Here is a 15,872-nt window from a genome sequence, read left to right as displayed (position 1 = left end):
CGATCACCAATAGTGCAAGGAATAGTAACTGATCCCTTGTCTTTCTTTTTCACTGGTATTTTCATGCCTTGGAAAACGGCACTGCATGTTTCAGTCTAGAGGATCGGTTCAGTATCAGTGGAACGCTTCTTGGAAATTATGTCTTTCATGAACTTGGCATATATTGGCATTTGTTCTAATGCTTCAGAAAAAGGGATATTGATTTCGAGTTTCTTGAACATCTCCAGAAATTTCTCGAAATTCTTCTCATGTTGATTCTTCTTCTTCTGTCGTGGAGGGTAAGGAAGTTTAATTATGGGTTTAGGAACCTTTTCCTTATCCTGGACAGGAGGTGGTATTGCTTCTTCATCTTGGACTTTCGTTTCCTTGATTTCTAGATCCACCTCTACTAATCCATCTTTTTCTATATCATTTACCTCGGTTGACTTTCCAATTCGGGTTGTGACAGCGTTAACAGTGTTATGTTCCCGCGGATTTGTCACCGTACCACTAGGTAGGGTTCTAGGGGCTTTAGAGTTTGATGTTAATTGTTGTGCTATCTGTCCCATCTGAACTTCAAGATTTTTGATGGAGGCTGTGGTGTTTTTCTAATTAGTCCTTGTTTCTTCTTGAAACTATATATTGTGGGATGCTAACTTTTCAATGGCAATCTCGCATTCAGCCTTTTTAGGTGCCTGTTGTTGTTGTTGTTGCTGATACTGAGTCTGATATTGCCCTGTACCTTGTTGCGTAACATTCCCTCTCTGATCTTTCTAGGAGAAGTTTGGATTATTCTTCCAACCTGGGTTGTAGGTATTAGAGTAGGGATTATTCTGCTTCAAGAATTTGATCTCTTCAATTTGTTGGGGAGTCGCAAAGCAATAGACAGTGTGATGAGATCCATTACAGATTTCACAAGTGCTCTCTTGAGCTGGTTGAACCTGTGCTATCTGTTGAGTACCTATATTCATAGCTTTCAGCTTTTTGTCTACTTCGGCAGCCACAGTGTCTTCCAGACGGATTTTATTTGTCTCTAATTTTAGATCAATCACCCCAATTGGCTGCCTGGTACATCTGTCATATAGCTCTAGATGCTCATTGGCAGCTATTGCTTCAATAATCCTCTTGATACCAGTGGCTGTTGAGAAATTTGTTGAGCCACCGGCTGCTGTATCAATCAACTGTTTTGTCTTTATTTTCATCCCATTAACGAACATCTGCATTTGTCTTGTCTGATCCATATTTTGAGTGGGACACACGACTAAGATCCTTTTGAATCTTTTGTAGGTGTCTCCCAATGATTCACCATCCTTCTGTTTGAAATTCAGAATTTCATAACTTTTTCTCAAGAATACTGATGCTGGAAAATACTCATTTAAGAATGCAGTTTCCATCTCCTCCCAGGAAGTGATACTACCGGCAGGGAGAGAATAGAACCATTCTTCTGCGTCTTCAGCTAAAGTGAACGGAAACATTCTTAACTTTTTTGCTTCATCAGTGTGACCATCAATTTTCAAGGTGGTGCTCATGGTCAGAAATCTCTGCAGGTGTTTGTTGGCATATTCATTAACCTTTCCGGTGAAAGGTTTTCTTTCCAATTGATTAATCGTGCTAGGATGCAGTTGAAAATTTGTCACATTCACCGGTTGGTTAACTATGGTCAGTCGACCACCCGGTGCGTTTGCACCTCCATAGTCACCTAGGAGTCATTCCGGAGGTGGAGGAGATGGAATTGGAGGAACTTCAGCCATTGGTTCCTTGACTTCTGGTTGATCCGAGGTACTTTCTTCTGTAAAATCCATTCTTTGTTCTCTGCGTCTTCAGTGAAGAGTTCTCTCGATCTCTGCGTCAAAAAGAATTTCAGCTGAGGGTTTTCCTTGCATACACTGGTTAGTAAAATATAAATGACAACAAAATAATTTTATTGCAGAGCAACAAAATTTTAATTGAAATAAAATTAAACTCTATATTTTTGGCAGTCCCCAGCAACGGCGCCAAAAACTTGATCGGGAAAATAGCAAGTGTACTATTTTGCCTTTTATAGTAATAATTGGGAAATTCCCCGAATGTCGATCTCAAGGACTGCACGTTAGTATTGAGTTTAAATTATCATTCAATTAAACAAAAAGTATTAATTTGATTTTTGAGGGTAAAAAGATAATACTAAAAGTAAAGGTAAAGATATATGAAAATAAGGGTTTATAGAGAAAAAGGAACAATGTCAGGGAAGGTGTATGATTTATCCCTGTAACAACTCTAAGTTACTATTGCATCAACAAATATCAATTACTACCAGTTCTCAAGGGTATTTTCTCCCAAGTCCTTGGTGAGAAAACCTTTAATCAATCTACCCTAATTCCTATGTCCATAGCCAATTAGGGTGAAGTTAAGCTGTATAATATCAAGAATGCTCTGGTTCATACAGGGTATTCCTAGTCCTAGGTGATATCTACTGCAGAGTAACCTGATGAAAACCTTATCACTGGCGGTCCAGCCTAAGTGATAACTATAGATCAATCTCAATTGGTCCGAAAGAGAAAGCAATAAACACATCAAAAGGTTACCGTAAATAAAATATTATAAATGCAGATGTAAACTCAAATTCATTACAATTCTAAATCAGGGACACCCCCCTCGCATTGGGGGGTTTAGCTACTCATATTTTTTACAACAAATTCAAGATAAAAATTACACATTACAAGTAATTGGATGACTTTGATCTTCAATCGCTCCCGCTCATGAATCTCTTCAGCTCTCCAAATCCCTTGATCTCTGTAATACTTGATTGCTTCACAATATTGTGGTTTGCTGTATTCTAAGATGATTTTTCCTTTGGTAGAAGACCTCTTTTTATAATGAAAGTTCCCAGCAGCAGTTGGACAGGTCCAAAGATGTCTCCACAAAGCCCGAAGAATGAAAAGCCTGAGAAAATTGGAAATATTGGGCTTGGGTTGACACGGCCCGTGTCAGCTGACACGGGTGGCCGTGTCAGCCTACTACTTCTCCTGACACGCCCATGGCAAGCCTAACACGGTTGGGATTTCACGGCCCGTGTCCGCTGACACGGGTGGCCATGTCAGGCTACTGTTTTTCTTCTTCTACTTCCCTTGCCCTGACACGGCCCGTGTCAGGTGACACGGGTGGCCGTGTCAGGCCTCCTGTACCGGGATTTTCTGCTCTTTTGCGTACCAGACTCTCGCACTGTCGTGTTCTGAGTTCTCCGGTCCTTCTACCTGGATCTGTCTGACAAAAACACAGCTTTCTCACGCATAAAATCAAGATAAACAAAGTAAAACATAATAAAGATTAAAAATGCGTAAATAACATAACGGAAGTAAAATTACTCGAATTGTATCTTAAATGTTTGCGCAGTGTATCAAATGTCTCTGTTTTGCGTCGGATCAGTAATGAAAACTTACTATAAATGGTGACTGATCAGTTTCCCCTGCATTTTTCAAACCGAAAGGCATCACTACCCATTCATAGGTGCCTAGGGCTCCAGGGCAACGAAATGCCATTTTTGGGACATCTTCTTCAGCAATGAATATTTGATTATACCCAGAATACCCGTCAAGCATGCTTAGATATTCATAGCCTGCGGTGGAATCGCCCAACATTTTCGCCACTGGCATTGAATATTCATCTTTTGGGGTTGTAATATTCAAATCTCTAAAATCAATACAAACCTTTAACGTACCATTCTTCTTTACAACTGGCACAATGTTAGCTAACCATTCGACATACCTGACTGTGCGAATGAAATTACAACAGAGAAGCCTTTCAACTTCCTCCTTGATCTTCAACAGTAACCGAAAGGCATCACTACCCATTCATAGGTGCCTAGGGCTCTAGGGCAACAAAATTCCATTTTTGGGACTTCTTCTTCAGTATTGAATATTTGATTATACCCAAAATACCCGTCAAGCATGCTTAGATATTCATAGCTTGCGGTAGAATCGACCAACATTTCCGCCACTGGCATTGAATATTCATATTTTGGGGTTGTAGTATTCAAATCTCTAAAATCAATGCAAACCCTTAACGTACCATTTTTCTTTACAACTAGCACAATGTTAGTTAACCATTCGACATATCTGGTTGTGCGAATGAAATTACAACGGAGAAGTCTTTCAACTTCCTCCTTGATCTTCAACAGTATTGCTGGAGCAAATCGTCTTGGATTCTGCTTCACCGGCTTCTTTCCAGGTTTAATTGGCAGTTTCAATTTGACCATCTCCCAACTTAAACCAGGCATTTCATCATAGTCCCATGTGAAACAATCTTTAAATTCTCTCAGCAACTAGACCACTTCAATATTGAGTTAAGGATGAATATTGGCGCTAATGTAAGTTGGCCTTTTCATTATCCTCTCTTCCAAGTCCACTTCTTTGAAGGGATCCTGAGCCAGCATCTTAATATTTGTTGCTAGTGGGTCCTTCTCGAAACCCAATGGCTCGTCGTCGTAGATCGCATCAAGCCTCTGGTCTTGTTCTTCCTCTTGACCTTCGTCAGGTGGTATTGGGTCAAAGTCTTTCCCGGGACCTATTGGTGGAGGAACTTCACTAGATTCGATAACCATATTTTTTAATTTGGCCTCTAAGGCCAGTTGTTGCTTGCTTTCGGCTATGTAAGCCGAAATCCTCTTTAAAGCTGTAAACTTAATCATCATCACTGAATTCACTTCCCCACCCTGTGGGGTCAATTCCAGCTACTCCTAAGTATCCGAAGTCGTCTTCGCCTACTACCTCTCTGTCCCACCGAAAACCATAATGGGGGTGTAGTGGTAAGGAACAATAGGCATTGTCATCAGGGGTAAACGTAAACTCAACCGAATCACAAGGGGCTATAGTGGCTAAGTGCTTGTCAAATTGGCGCCTATCGACATGATTGATAGGGGTCTTAAAGTACCCCTGATCTACCTCTATATTTTTGATGATACCATATGGGCTCCAAATTATAATCCTCAGGTGCATCGAAGATGGGACGACTCCAATTCCATGGATCCATTCTCTTCCTAGCAGCATGTTGTAGTTTGCCTTTGTTTCCACAATCATGAACATTGTAGACCTAGTGACCGTTCCCACAGTCAATTCGACTTGGATAGCTCCCAAGGTGGAACCTACTTTGCCTTCATAGTTGGTAAGCACCATATTATGAGGTTTGACTTCAGTATCATATTTGCCAATTTTCTCCAACATGCGATGTGGCATCAAATTCACAGTTGCTCCACAATCTACCAATATTTTATTAACTGGGATGTTTTCGACTTTTCCAGTGATGAAGAAGGGTTTCAGGTGACTCTTCATGGTTTCACTGGGTCTTTCAAAAAAAGCATTCTGCTCCTCGACACAGCCATTGTTCATTACATAGTAACAAATCGGTTTGTGAGCGGCCATTTACTTCTCGGTGATACTGTCATTATCATCGACTTCGGTGATCCGATCGAATTCTTTGGGGATTACGGATACTACTCCGACTAAAATGTCTAAAGAATCCTCCGAACCAGAGTCGAAGTTGTTAGTTAATAACTCATATTCGGCAGCCATCTGATTTTCTCCGACCGCCTTATTTGAAATCTTGGGATCTCTTTTGGTGAAGTTGGGTCCATCCTTTTTCTTCACCATCACGTTGGTACTTGATTCAGCTTGGTCCACTTCACCAACTTCTCTTTTGGATTTTCGCCTTTTTTGTTCTCTTCTCCACTGTGATCTCGTCATAGGATTCTTTCCTTTATAGTTTTCAGACACATGTGTTGTCCTTTTGTCAAACCGAAATTCCTGGCGGTAAGCCAACGACGAACCTCTTTCAACCTTCAAGTTCTGCCACTTTCCATGGCCGTGTTTCCTACCCTCAGTCTGCTTGACCCACTTCCCATCTGATCCTTCGATGCTTGGCTTAAAGGTCATGGGTTGGAAATTTTGCCCAGCTTGCTGGGTTTCGCTCAACTTCACCATGGGGCGGCTAGGATCAGGTTATCTCCTAGGATCGAAAAACCTTTATGGCTTACCCACTTGATTATTATGGATGGCTTTACGGCCATTTTAGTAATTCACTCTCCTAACTCCTTCCAGATTCTAAGCTTCCCTATTATCGAAGACAGCACTGCACCTGGGGCATATCATAACTTCCGATTTCTTTTCCTGGCACTTTCGGAGGAAGTCCGACAGTGTTTCTTCCTCCTGAGGGAAGGAAATCTTGTTGTATTCCTCTTGTCGATATTCATCATCGACTTTCATGGAGACTTCTTGAGATAACTCCACCATATTAACTTCCATGTGAATGTCCTCAGTAATATCCAACCTTTGGAATTGTTTTTGAAGGCTGTTAGTGGCCTTGTCTAACTGAATGAAATTATCAGCGGTTTCTTTAGTGATCATCACTAACTTTGAATTTTCAGCACCCTCGACATCTAAGGCTTCAACATTTTCTTTGTCGATTTTCTCTGTACCTCTTTGGGCGAAATCGCCGAGTGGTGCTTGCTCGAAGTGCTCATGTACTCTAACCATGACAGGCCCATTGACAAAGTCTTTAGTAAATTCGGTCATACATAAATCATCAGCAACTTCAATGAAATGCACCTCCTCTGGCTCAATGTATTGAGCCTCAGTGATCTGTAGAGGATCAGAGTCGATTTTCATCTGACTTTGTGTCTTATCATCGAACATGAGTCTTCCCTCCTGGATGGCATTCTGCACCAGATCCCTGAAAATAAAACATTGAGACGTTTTCTGACCCCAAAAACTATGGTATTTACAAAACCCTCATTTCTTTCTTTGTTCTAAAGGGGGTACTTTAGCACCCAGAGGTACTATCATCTGACCATCTTTGACTAGTAAGTCAAAAAAATTGTCTCATTTTGTAACGTCGAAGGTATATGTTTTCTTAGGAAACCTGTCATTCTTTTCAGGTTCGACAGGGTTTTTCCCGTTCGAAGGAGCTAGAACTTGGCACGCATAAGGTGGCCCTTGTGTCAATTCAGCAAGGTCGATCTTAGTGTCGTCGAAGTCTGGGACTTCATGATATGAATCTTCATTATCTTTCCTGAAATCGACATAGGCTACCCTCTTACCTTTGTTCGTCCTAGCCTTTTCTTCTTTTAAATGCTCCACCTATCGAACTCTGTCAGCCAATTGGGCCATATCCCTCATATATTGAGTGTCCAATTTCTTTCTAATCGAATAGTCAAGGCTCCCAGCAGCCATTTCGACCAGTTCATGCTCTGGTACTTCCGTAAAACACATGGCTTTGAGCAGTCGAAATCTGTTCAGGTAATCCTCAGTTGGCTCAGTGAATTTTCGTCTGACACTAGCCAACTCTTTCAAACTTATCTTCGTTTGCCCCATATAGAACTGCTCATGCAACATTCTTTCTAGTTGGTTCCATGAATGGATCGAATTCTGGGGCAAAGTTGTGAACCATGTGAAAACATTCTTTGTAAGAGAACTTGGAAAAAAATTCATCTGAAGGCTCTCATTATTTGACATATCTCCAGCTTTGATTAAATATCTTGCCATGTGTTCAACAGTAGACTCAGTAGTATCCCCAGTAAACTTGGTGAATTTGGGGATTTTGGTCCTCAGGGGTGCATCTGTTTGTAAGATGTATTGAGCTAAAGGCGACGTATAATTTGGTCTTCTAAGGCCAAAATTTACCCCATTTCGAACCATAATTCTTTCGACTATAACTGCTAGGTTGTTATCTACTGCCACATCATCTTGTTGAACTTGTCGTATGACATCATCAACATTTTGATTCCTATTTACCATTAACACCATTGGTTCCCTGGGTACATGTGGTTCAATCCTAGGGGGTACTGTAAGACCCTAATTTTGACCCTAAGATCCCTTATGACATCATATCATTGCTCATTGCATTGCCTCAAGGATCATAGCATGTATGGCTCCTTAACCCTTGGGATGGGACTTGTGTGAGTTGGTTTGAGACCACCAAGCATGCTTGAATTGTATATTATTGCTTTTTCTTATTTTGTTTACTAACCAAAAGCACAAAAATATGTCACTAACTTGTTTGGTTTTTGAAGCTCAAGCAATCATGTGTGCCCTTGCTCCTAGGAGGTTCCTATGCTCAATGGAGTGGCCAGATAAAGAAGAAAGCAAGCATGACAATGTTTCACAAATCTCTCAATCATCATATATGTCTCCCAAGTATCTCAATTTTCCAATTTGATCAAGATAAACCAAAGGGCTTGAGGCTTTATTCCCAAGGAAACCCTAATTCAACTATGCATTGACTGTGCCTTGCCCATGAAGCAACCTCAACCTATGATCAAATTTAATCAATTTAAGTCCTTTCATTCATTATTTTATGAATATATTAGCTTATGTGAGTGTCCTCAATCATTCATTCATCAAGATTTGAAGTTTGGCTTTGAGAAGTTGACCAGTCAAGTCATCTGACCAAACTGAGATCCACTGAGACCTAACTTTTTATTTGTTTGTCAAATGAAGATTACCCCAAGATCAAACATGTTCTTAAGAACCTTATGCACAACTTTCATGTTCATCAAAAATCCATTTGAAACTTGGAAAGTCATCATTCATTTCAAAACATTATAGGTCATTTTGACTGAAACCCTAATTTTAGGTCAACTTCCCAAGGACCTAACTTCTTCATTTTTAATTACTTTGAGGTGAGACCAATTGAATTTGAAATATTAAGATTTTTACTTAAAATGTTATGTTTGACAAAATTTCATAATCCTAAAAGAAACACATGTGATAATACAAAACATTATAGGTCACTTTGGACCAAAACCATTGAAATGTGAAAAATGTCCAACTTCAAGTGCCCATAACTTTCTCATCAAAAATCCAAATTATGCAAATTTTAAGTCCAAATTGATCATCTTGAAAATATATACAACTTTGACGTTGGAGGATTTTTCATTTGAGGCTTGAATCATTGAAACAGAAGGGTTTGAAGTTGGTCACTTTTGGCAAATTTTTCAAAGACATGTTTTGTGCATTAAGCTTCATGGCCAGTTTTCACAAATTTCCAAACTCCAAATGGATTTTTGGCCAACAGAGATTTTGTTCCTTATGTTAAGACCTTTCCAACCATTACTCACATGCCTATGTTTGGAATTTCTATGTGTAATTTTCTAAGAGATGAATATTTGTGACCAATTATGAAATTCACATTGAATCTTGAAATGCAAGCTATTGCAAGGCAAATTACACGTCCAAATCAACTCATTATGCTATCAGCTTGCAAATCCATCAGCTTTTGGGCCTCACATGCGCCTGTACAGGCCCATGCATGGAGGACCCAAAGCTTCATGCACACGAGTTCTTCACATCATTGCTTGGATCTCAGCTATAAATAAGATCCTTGCCTCATTCAAATTTCACCCTGAATTCAACCTGAAGCTCTGCTGAAATCCATACCCAACCCCACTTAAAGGAATTCTGAGTTTATTTTCTTAAATTCAAACTTGAATTTCAACTTCCTTGGTTGATCTTCAGGTTCCAATTCCTAAGTCTTGCATCATCATCATCTCAAGATCAAGTTGGAAGCAAGAGATTGAGTGGATCGTGCTGCATAAAGCTGCTCTTCAAAGGTAGATGTTCAAACTGTTTTGATCTGTATCTCATCATACAATGTGAATCACTTGTGTTCAAATGGTTTTCTGAAGTCCTCGTGTGAGAGGCAAGCCAATTGTGGCTTTGATTTTGTGAATTTAAGCATTTCAATTTATACACCTGGAAATTCAAGCTCAGATGTCTCATTCCATAGAGATCTTGAGAGAAATCCAAGGTTACAGGGGTGATGTACATCACCCCAGCTTCATTTTGGTATAAGGCCCATGCATTTTGGTTGAGGTTTGAAAACTTGCAACTGGTGGCCGGAATCAGTTGGGTCACCGGAGAAGACGGTGGTTTCCACCACCGTCCCCACGTGGATGATTCCAGGCCTTTAGATCCCACTCCTCCGTTCTAATTGTGGCCATGCATTGTGTTTACTTTTTTAAATCCAGTGTGTGATGCGTTTGACTAATGCCTACCATGGAAACGCGCTTCTGAACCCTTGGATGTTGCCACGTCAATTAATGAATTGATCCAAGGGGCGCTGATTTTTCTATTTTTTCTAATTTTTGTTTTATTTTCTTTTATTCCATTTATTTTCAAAAATTCATAACTCTTTTATTTGGAATCACAAAAAAATGAGACCAATTGCAAAAAATTTCTTTAAAAATATAGTTTCATAATCTGATTTTTAATTATTTTTGTGATTCCATTTGATATTTTTTGTGAATTATTTTGTTTTTAATAGTTTTTAATTCATTTTAAATACTTTTTGATATCCAAAAATTCCAAAAATATTTTCTTAACACATATGGATGATGATAAGTCTATGAAAAATATTCTCATCAATTTCTTAATTGGTTTGAGATTTATTTGAGATTTTAATTCATTTGTGTTATTTTTCTTGATTTTTAATTGTTTTAAAATAGTTTCTGTTTTAAAAAAATATTGAGAAAATTTGTCAAACCTTGTTTGACCATGTTAGACTTATGATGATTCAATTGGACTTATCCAAGTTGATTTGAATTGAATTTGAAGTTTGACCATACTTTGTCCATTTTATTTTGCATTTATTTTAATTCCAAAAAATACCAAAAATATGTTTGACCTTTATTGACTTCTAGTCTTCATTTCTCTTCTGTTTTACATTGGTTGATGATGATTTCATTCATATTTGATCATTGTGTTTTGATTATGTCATTTGGATTCTCATTTTGTCCATTTCATCTTCATCTATTTTCTTATTCTTTTTCTTTTGGCCAATGAGTTAATGATTTGTGCTTAGCCTTGACATATGAGAGGCTTAACCTTCTTTGATTCAAATCAAACTCAACTTGATCAAAGATCAAGTGAGTTGCTTTGTGTCCAAGATAGGTTGCTTCTTGGTTAAGCAAAAAACCTAAAATCCATACAAGGCTTTTCCTTCTTTTCTTTTGGCATGGCAAGTTATAGAAGCTTGGCTTACTAGTCATGGTCTCTAACTTGTGTTTATTTGCCTATAGTTTTATTGGTCAGCCTCAGATAGGTGTGACTACTACATTAGTCCACTTACGATTGCTTAACATAACGCTAAATTGCCTTATGGCACACTAACACTAACTACTAATTACTAACTTTTAATTTCAAGCATTTAATTCCTTGCAATTTACTTTAATGCAATTTAATTTCTTGCTCATTTATTCATATTGCCTTTTCCCTTTGCTCACTTGAGCTCATATTTTATGTTTATGCTATTTTCCTTTTGCTCACTTGAGCTCATTATTATGAATAAATATATTGTTGCTTTATGCTTGTTTTGTGATTGTTTGTGTGAACCCAATGCAAAAAGGAGAAAGGACTTAGAATTAGGACCTCACCTATGCTTAATGGAGTTCAAGAGCAACTAGGCCTCATGCCTTTAGAATGCTAAACTTGTTGAAGAGCAACTAGGCCTCATGCCTTTAGAATGCTAAATCTTGAAAGTTGACTTGAAAGGACCTCTAATCTAAACTCATTCTTTGTCTATTCCTCTTATTGCATTGTGAACTTTTTGATTGTTTGTTCTTGTGTGATAGGGATTCCAAACTTGAGATAGTAAGAAGGACCATTGTCATGAATAACCAAGTTATGAGATACAAGCCAAATGGAGATCTTAGGAGCTTGATTGAATATTTGTTTGATTGCTCGAGTTATTTATTAAGTCCAAAGGAAAGGAGCATCTTGAATCATCTTTATGATCTCAAGAAAGGAACTCCAAGGGTTTTATCTCTTCTCTTATCTTTGCATGCTTAGGACTAGCCTTTCTCTTCTTCTCCCCACTCTAACCCAAGCGAAACTCATTTTGTGCAAACATTGACATTGTTTTCAAATTAGAAACCTAGGCATTATGCCTTTGATTTTTCAAACTCTTTTCATCAATACTTATTTTGAATGAATCTTAAGTCAACTTTGACTTCATTTTGTGAATACTTCTAACTTGTAAATATAACTCACTTCAAGTTGTTTTTGTGGTTCCAATGGCCACCTTTGTTAAAACCTTTTTCATAAACATTAGCCATAGGTTTGAGTTATCATATTGGTTGATGTAAACCTCATTTTATCCTTAGTGATTGGACTATAAGTCTTCCATACTTATTATAGGGAGGATCCCTCACTAGTATGTTGAAGCTCTCCTAACATGGTGGATTGTTGGTTTAGGTTGAGTTTTCTCCCTTTGATAACAAAAGACCTTAAGGCTTTTGATCAAATCAATTCACCCATATTTTTTGAGATTTTTACCACGAACTACGAGGTTTTAATCCTACCTTTGTGATGGTATGTAGGCAATGGGTTTATCCATTCAAATAACAAAATTGTAAATATGTATATTCTTTTCTCATCTCCCTAATCTTGTTTGCATAAATATTTTCACAAATACCAACCTACAATACACCTTTGCAAAAATGGCCCCCTTAGAGTACTAAGGATGTTTTGGGTGCTTAAAACCTTCCCATTGCATAACCAACCCCCTTACCCAGATCTCTGACATTTTTATTAGTTTTTGATTTGATAAAACTTCTTGGTTTTTGTTCGCTTTCTAACCTTTCCTTTGGATAAATAGAAGTGCGGTGGCGACTCAAATTGTATGCTTACTTTTGATTTAGTCAATAAATATAAAGGTAACGAATACCTCGCTATAGGTACTACTACTCCCCCTTGATTTTGTGGGATCTGGTTAATGGTGAGGTCTTCCTCAAACGTGGTCTCTTGATTCTCTCTTACCCAATCCCTAGGCAGGGGACGCTGTTGCTGAGGTATACCAAGAAACTTGGACATTCGAGCCACTTGTGTTGTCATCTATTGATTCGACTGAATCGTATTCTGAATCAGAGGATTTAACATAGTGGTCAAAGTTTAAGTTAACATTTGGACCATTTCATTATTGCTCTCGTCCATCTGTTGCCTCCACGCTGCCGCAAAATTATTAGTAAGAGCGGGTAGTTGTGCTGGGTGTCTTAGACCTAACGCTTGATTGGTTCGACCCACGTTTATCCCGGACCCTTGCATTGGTGAATTTATGTTAGCCGCCGGTTCCGAAAAAGTATAACACATATTTTGTAGATTAGCCATCACTGAAGTTGGCATTCCATATGGTTGTTCTCGACCGCCAAATGGTATTGAGAAACCAAGGGGCACCAACGACCTATTTGGGATATCCCTAATTGGTGAAGAAGTGTGAGGAGGTCCCCTAGGTCCAATGTAAGTTAGAATTGGTTTAGAATGGGAGATTGAATGCGTAGGCATTGAACTCACCATAGACGGAACTACTTCAGACACATGTGTTGTGCCCGTGTTTGCCCCTATCGAAGAAGAAGGGGGCACTATGTTGCTAGTTGATGGATTTTGAGAATTTTGAGTTTCTGGCGGATTCATATTCTCCATCCTCGTCTGGGATTTTCTCCTTGTTCGTTATTCTTCGTTTATGGATATTTTACCACTTCTTAAAAGCATACAACGAATCTTTTCCCAAACAAATCTTAGCAATCACAAGATGTTACACGATATGTGATGTTAGCACTGGTCCCATTGGACGTGTCAATTTGTTTACCTAGAAAATTGGTAAACAACCACTGATCTTCCAAATTTCTAAATTTGGTTACTCGCATGATCGATCAGATTGATCCTAGGACATGTGCTAAGTATCTCATAAACGTGGTAATAATAAATGATCAAAACTAGACGTCATATCAGAGTTTTAAAGACAATTAAGAACGAAGGGTCACTTAAACAGAAAGAAAGGTCTTGAGTTGGCGTTGATGACTAGTAAAGAAAAATGAAATAAACGACAGGAATTATAAAGGATTAACAAAAATAGTAAAGTAAAGTTTGCAAGTACTGGAATCTAAAGACTGTAAGATAAAAGTTGAGGGTGAAGAAAGGAACAAAAGGATCTTAAATTTTCAAATGACGAAGTTAAAAATAAAGTGTTTGAAAGGAAGAAGCAAGGAAGAATGTTTCTGGAAAGAAAGTAAAGACAAATTTAGATTGCTTTGAACTAAATAACAATGGTGTAGACAATGTACATTCTGCGTTTTACAATTCTTCTTCACACGAATACTTACTAAATGATTTTGTACACAATTTGACACACACTTTTCTAACACTAAGACCCTATATTTATACTGGATCGAAATAACTGCTCTGATGGCCCTTCAATCGTGTTGATACACGTGGCGCCCTGCATGCGCGCATTCGCTCATTCTGCTCCACGTGTGCTCTTGCAGTTTCTGACGAAGGTGAACTTCCCTCCTTTATTTAAATTTCGAATCTTTAATCAAAAACTGTTTTTCAACCGCTTCTTAAAGAACCGCTCTGAAATCTCAACTATGAGCTTGATCTTTATCCAACCAGCTAATCCGATTCTCCTCCAGCTGGTCGAATTACTTCTTAGTCGAAACCAACTGTGCATATTTTCCAATTTTGGTAATTTGGGGTGGGCGTCAAAAATATGAGCTAACAGAAACATAGGTGTACACGACTATCCACGAATCTATCATGTGTGTATGTTAAGCTCGGGTATAGAGCTTTACTCATGTAGCAACAACCCCAACCCAACAAAGAGTATAACAGATAATATCCACATAAACAAAAGCAATAAAGAATGCCATAAATAAAGATAGTAAAGCATAAAAGTAAACACCTATAGCAAGCTAAGAAAGCAAACAAAACTAGGCTCGACTCTTTTTAGCGACTAGGAAGCACTCCAAGTAGCGAAGTATCCTCAGCAGGGTCGTCAGCTGAAGCTAGCAAAAATATACCTGAACGCATCACACACTCGAATATATAATAGAGTCTCCATCGAACTTTATTTATTCCCGAAGGAAATGGAAAACATCGATAAAACCCGGGGGGAAGAGATATGATGTGAAAGGAAGTCAGTTATGCAAGGGTAAGGTATTAACACCCCTAACATCCATGGTATTCCATGGGAACCGTTTTGATTTTTCTTGCTCGAATGGGTGTTATATCTAAAGATTACCCGCAAGAAAAGAATAGATAAAGTGCTCGGTGAGGATTGGGGCTCTCATGCCTACGTATCCTTATAGTGCAATGAGGAATTCAAAGTTCCGTAGTTCATAGAACTAGTGGTGGGAGGTGAAACGAATTGTGATAAAAGTATGGTCTAAACCAAAGGTAATGTTGTTTGAACTCTAACAAGGGGTGAAATATGAACCCAAGAGTAAAACTGGTATGAACCAACAAGTGAGGGTCCTACGGTATGGTATCACTGTATTGGAACAACAAAAAATAAAGGAGTTAAGTGTTTGGTTTTACAAAACAAATAGCTCTTGGTTCACAAAGAGATACGGGATGGAGCCCAAAGAAATAATGTATTTGGCTCAAAGATAACTGATATATCACATGAAGTGAATGAAGATAGAATATGAATACATTATGGAGATGAATGGAATGATAGGGGAAAAGTAACCAAAGTCACAAAAACGAAGGGTTTGGTAAAAGTGACTGAATGGTATAATTTGAAACCAAAGATAATAGTGTATTGGAATCCATGTGAGGAATGAAATTTGTACCATAGAGGGAAACATGCTCATTGGCCCAAAAAAGAAGGAATAAAATGTTTGGTTTGATAACACAAACAACTCTTGGTACAAACACAGACTTTTCATTAGGTGTCCTAAAAGGGTATGTATGAAATTCTAAAGAAAACTGTATTTGATTACAAAAAAACAGTATGTCATTGGGGTGAACGGTTTAATGATTGAAGGTAGATAATGGATCGTGAAAGATATGAGTGGTACCCTAAGGTGGAAGAGGGAATAATTAGGAGTATGCTCGCCAAGGATTCGCATCCTCGTGCCGACGTATTCT

This window comes from Lathyrus oleraceus, chromosome 7 (assembly GCF_024323335.1).
Source record: "Lathyrus oleraceus cultivar Zhongwan6 chromosome 7, CAAS_Psat_ZW6_1.0, whole genome shotgun sequence".
In the NCBI taxonomy this organism is placed as follows: Eukaryota; Viridiplantae; Streptophyta; class Magnoliopsida; order Fabales; family Fabaceae; genus Lathyrus; species Lathyrus oleraceus.
This window is presented reverse-complemented; position numbering follows the sequence as displayed.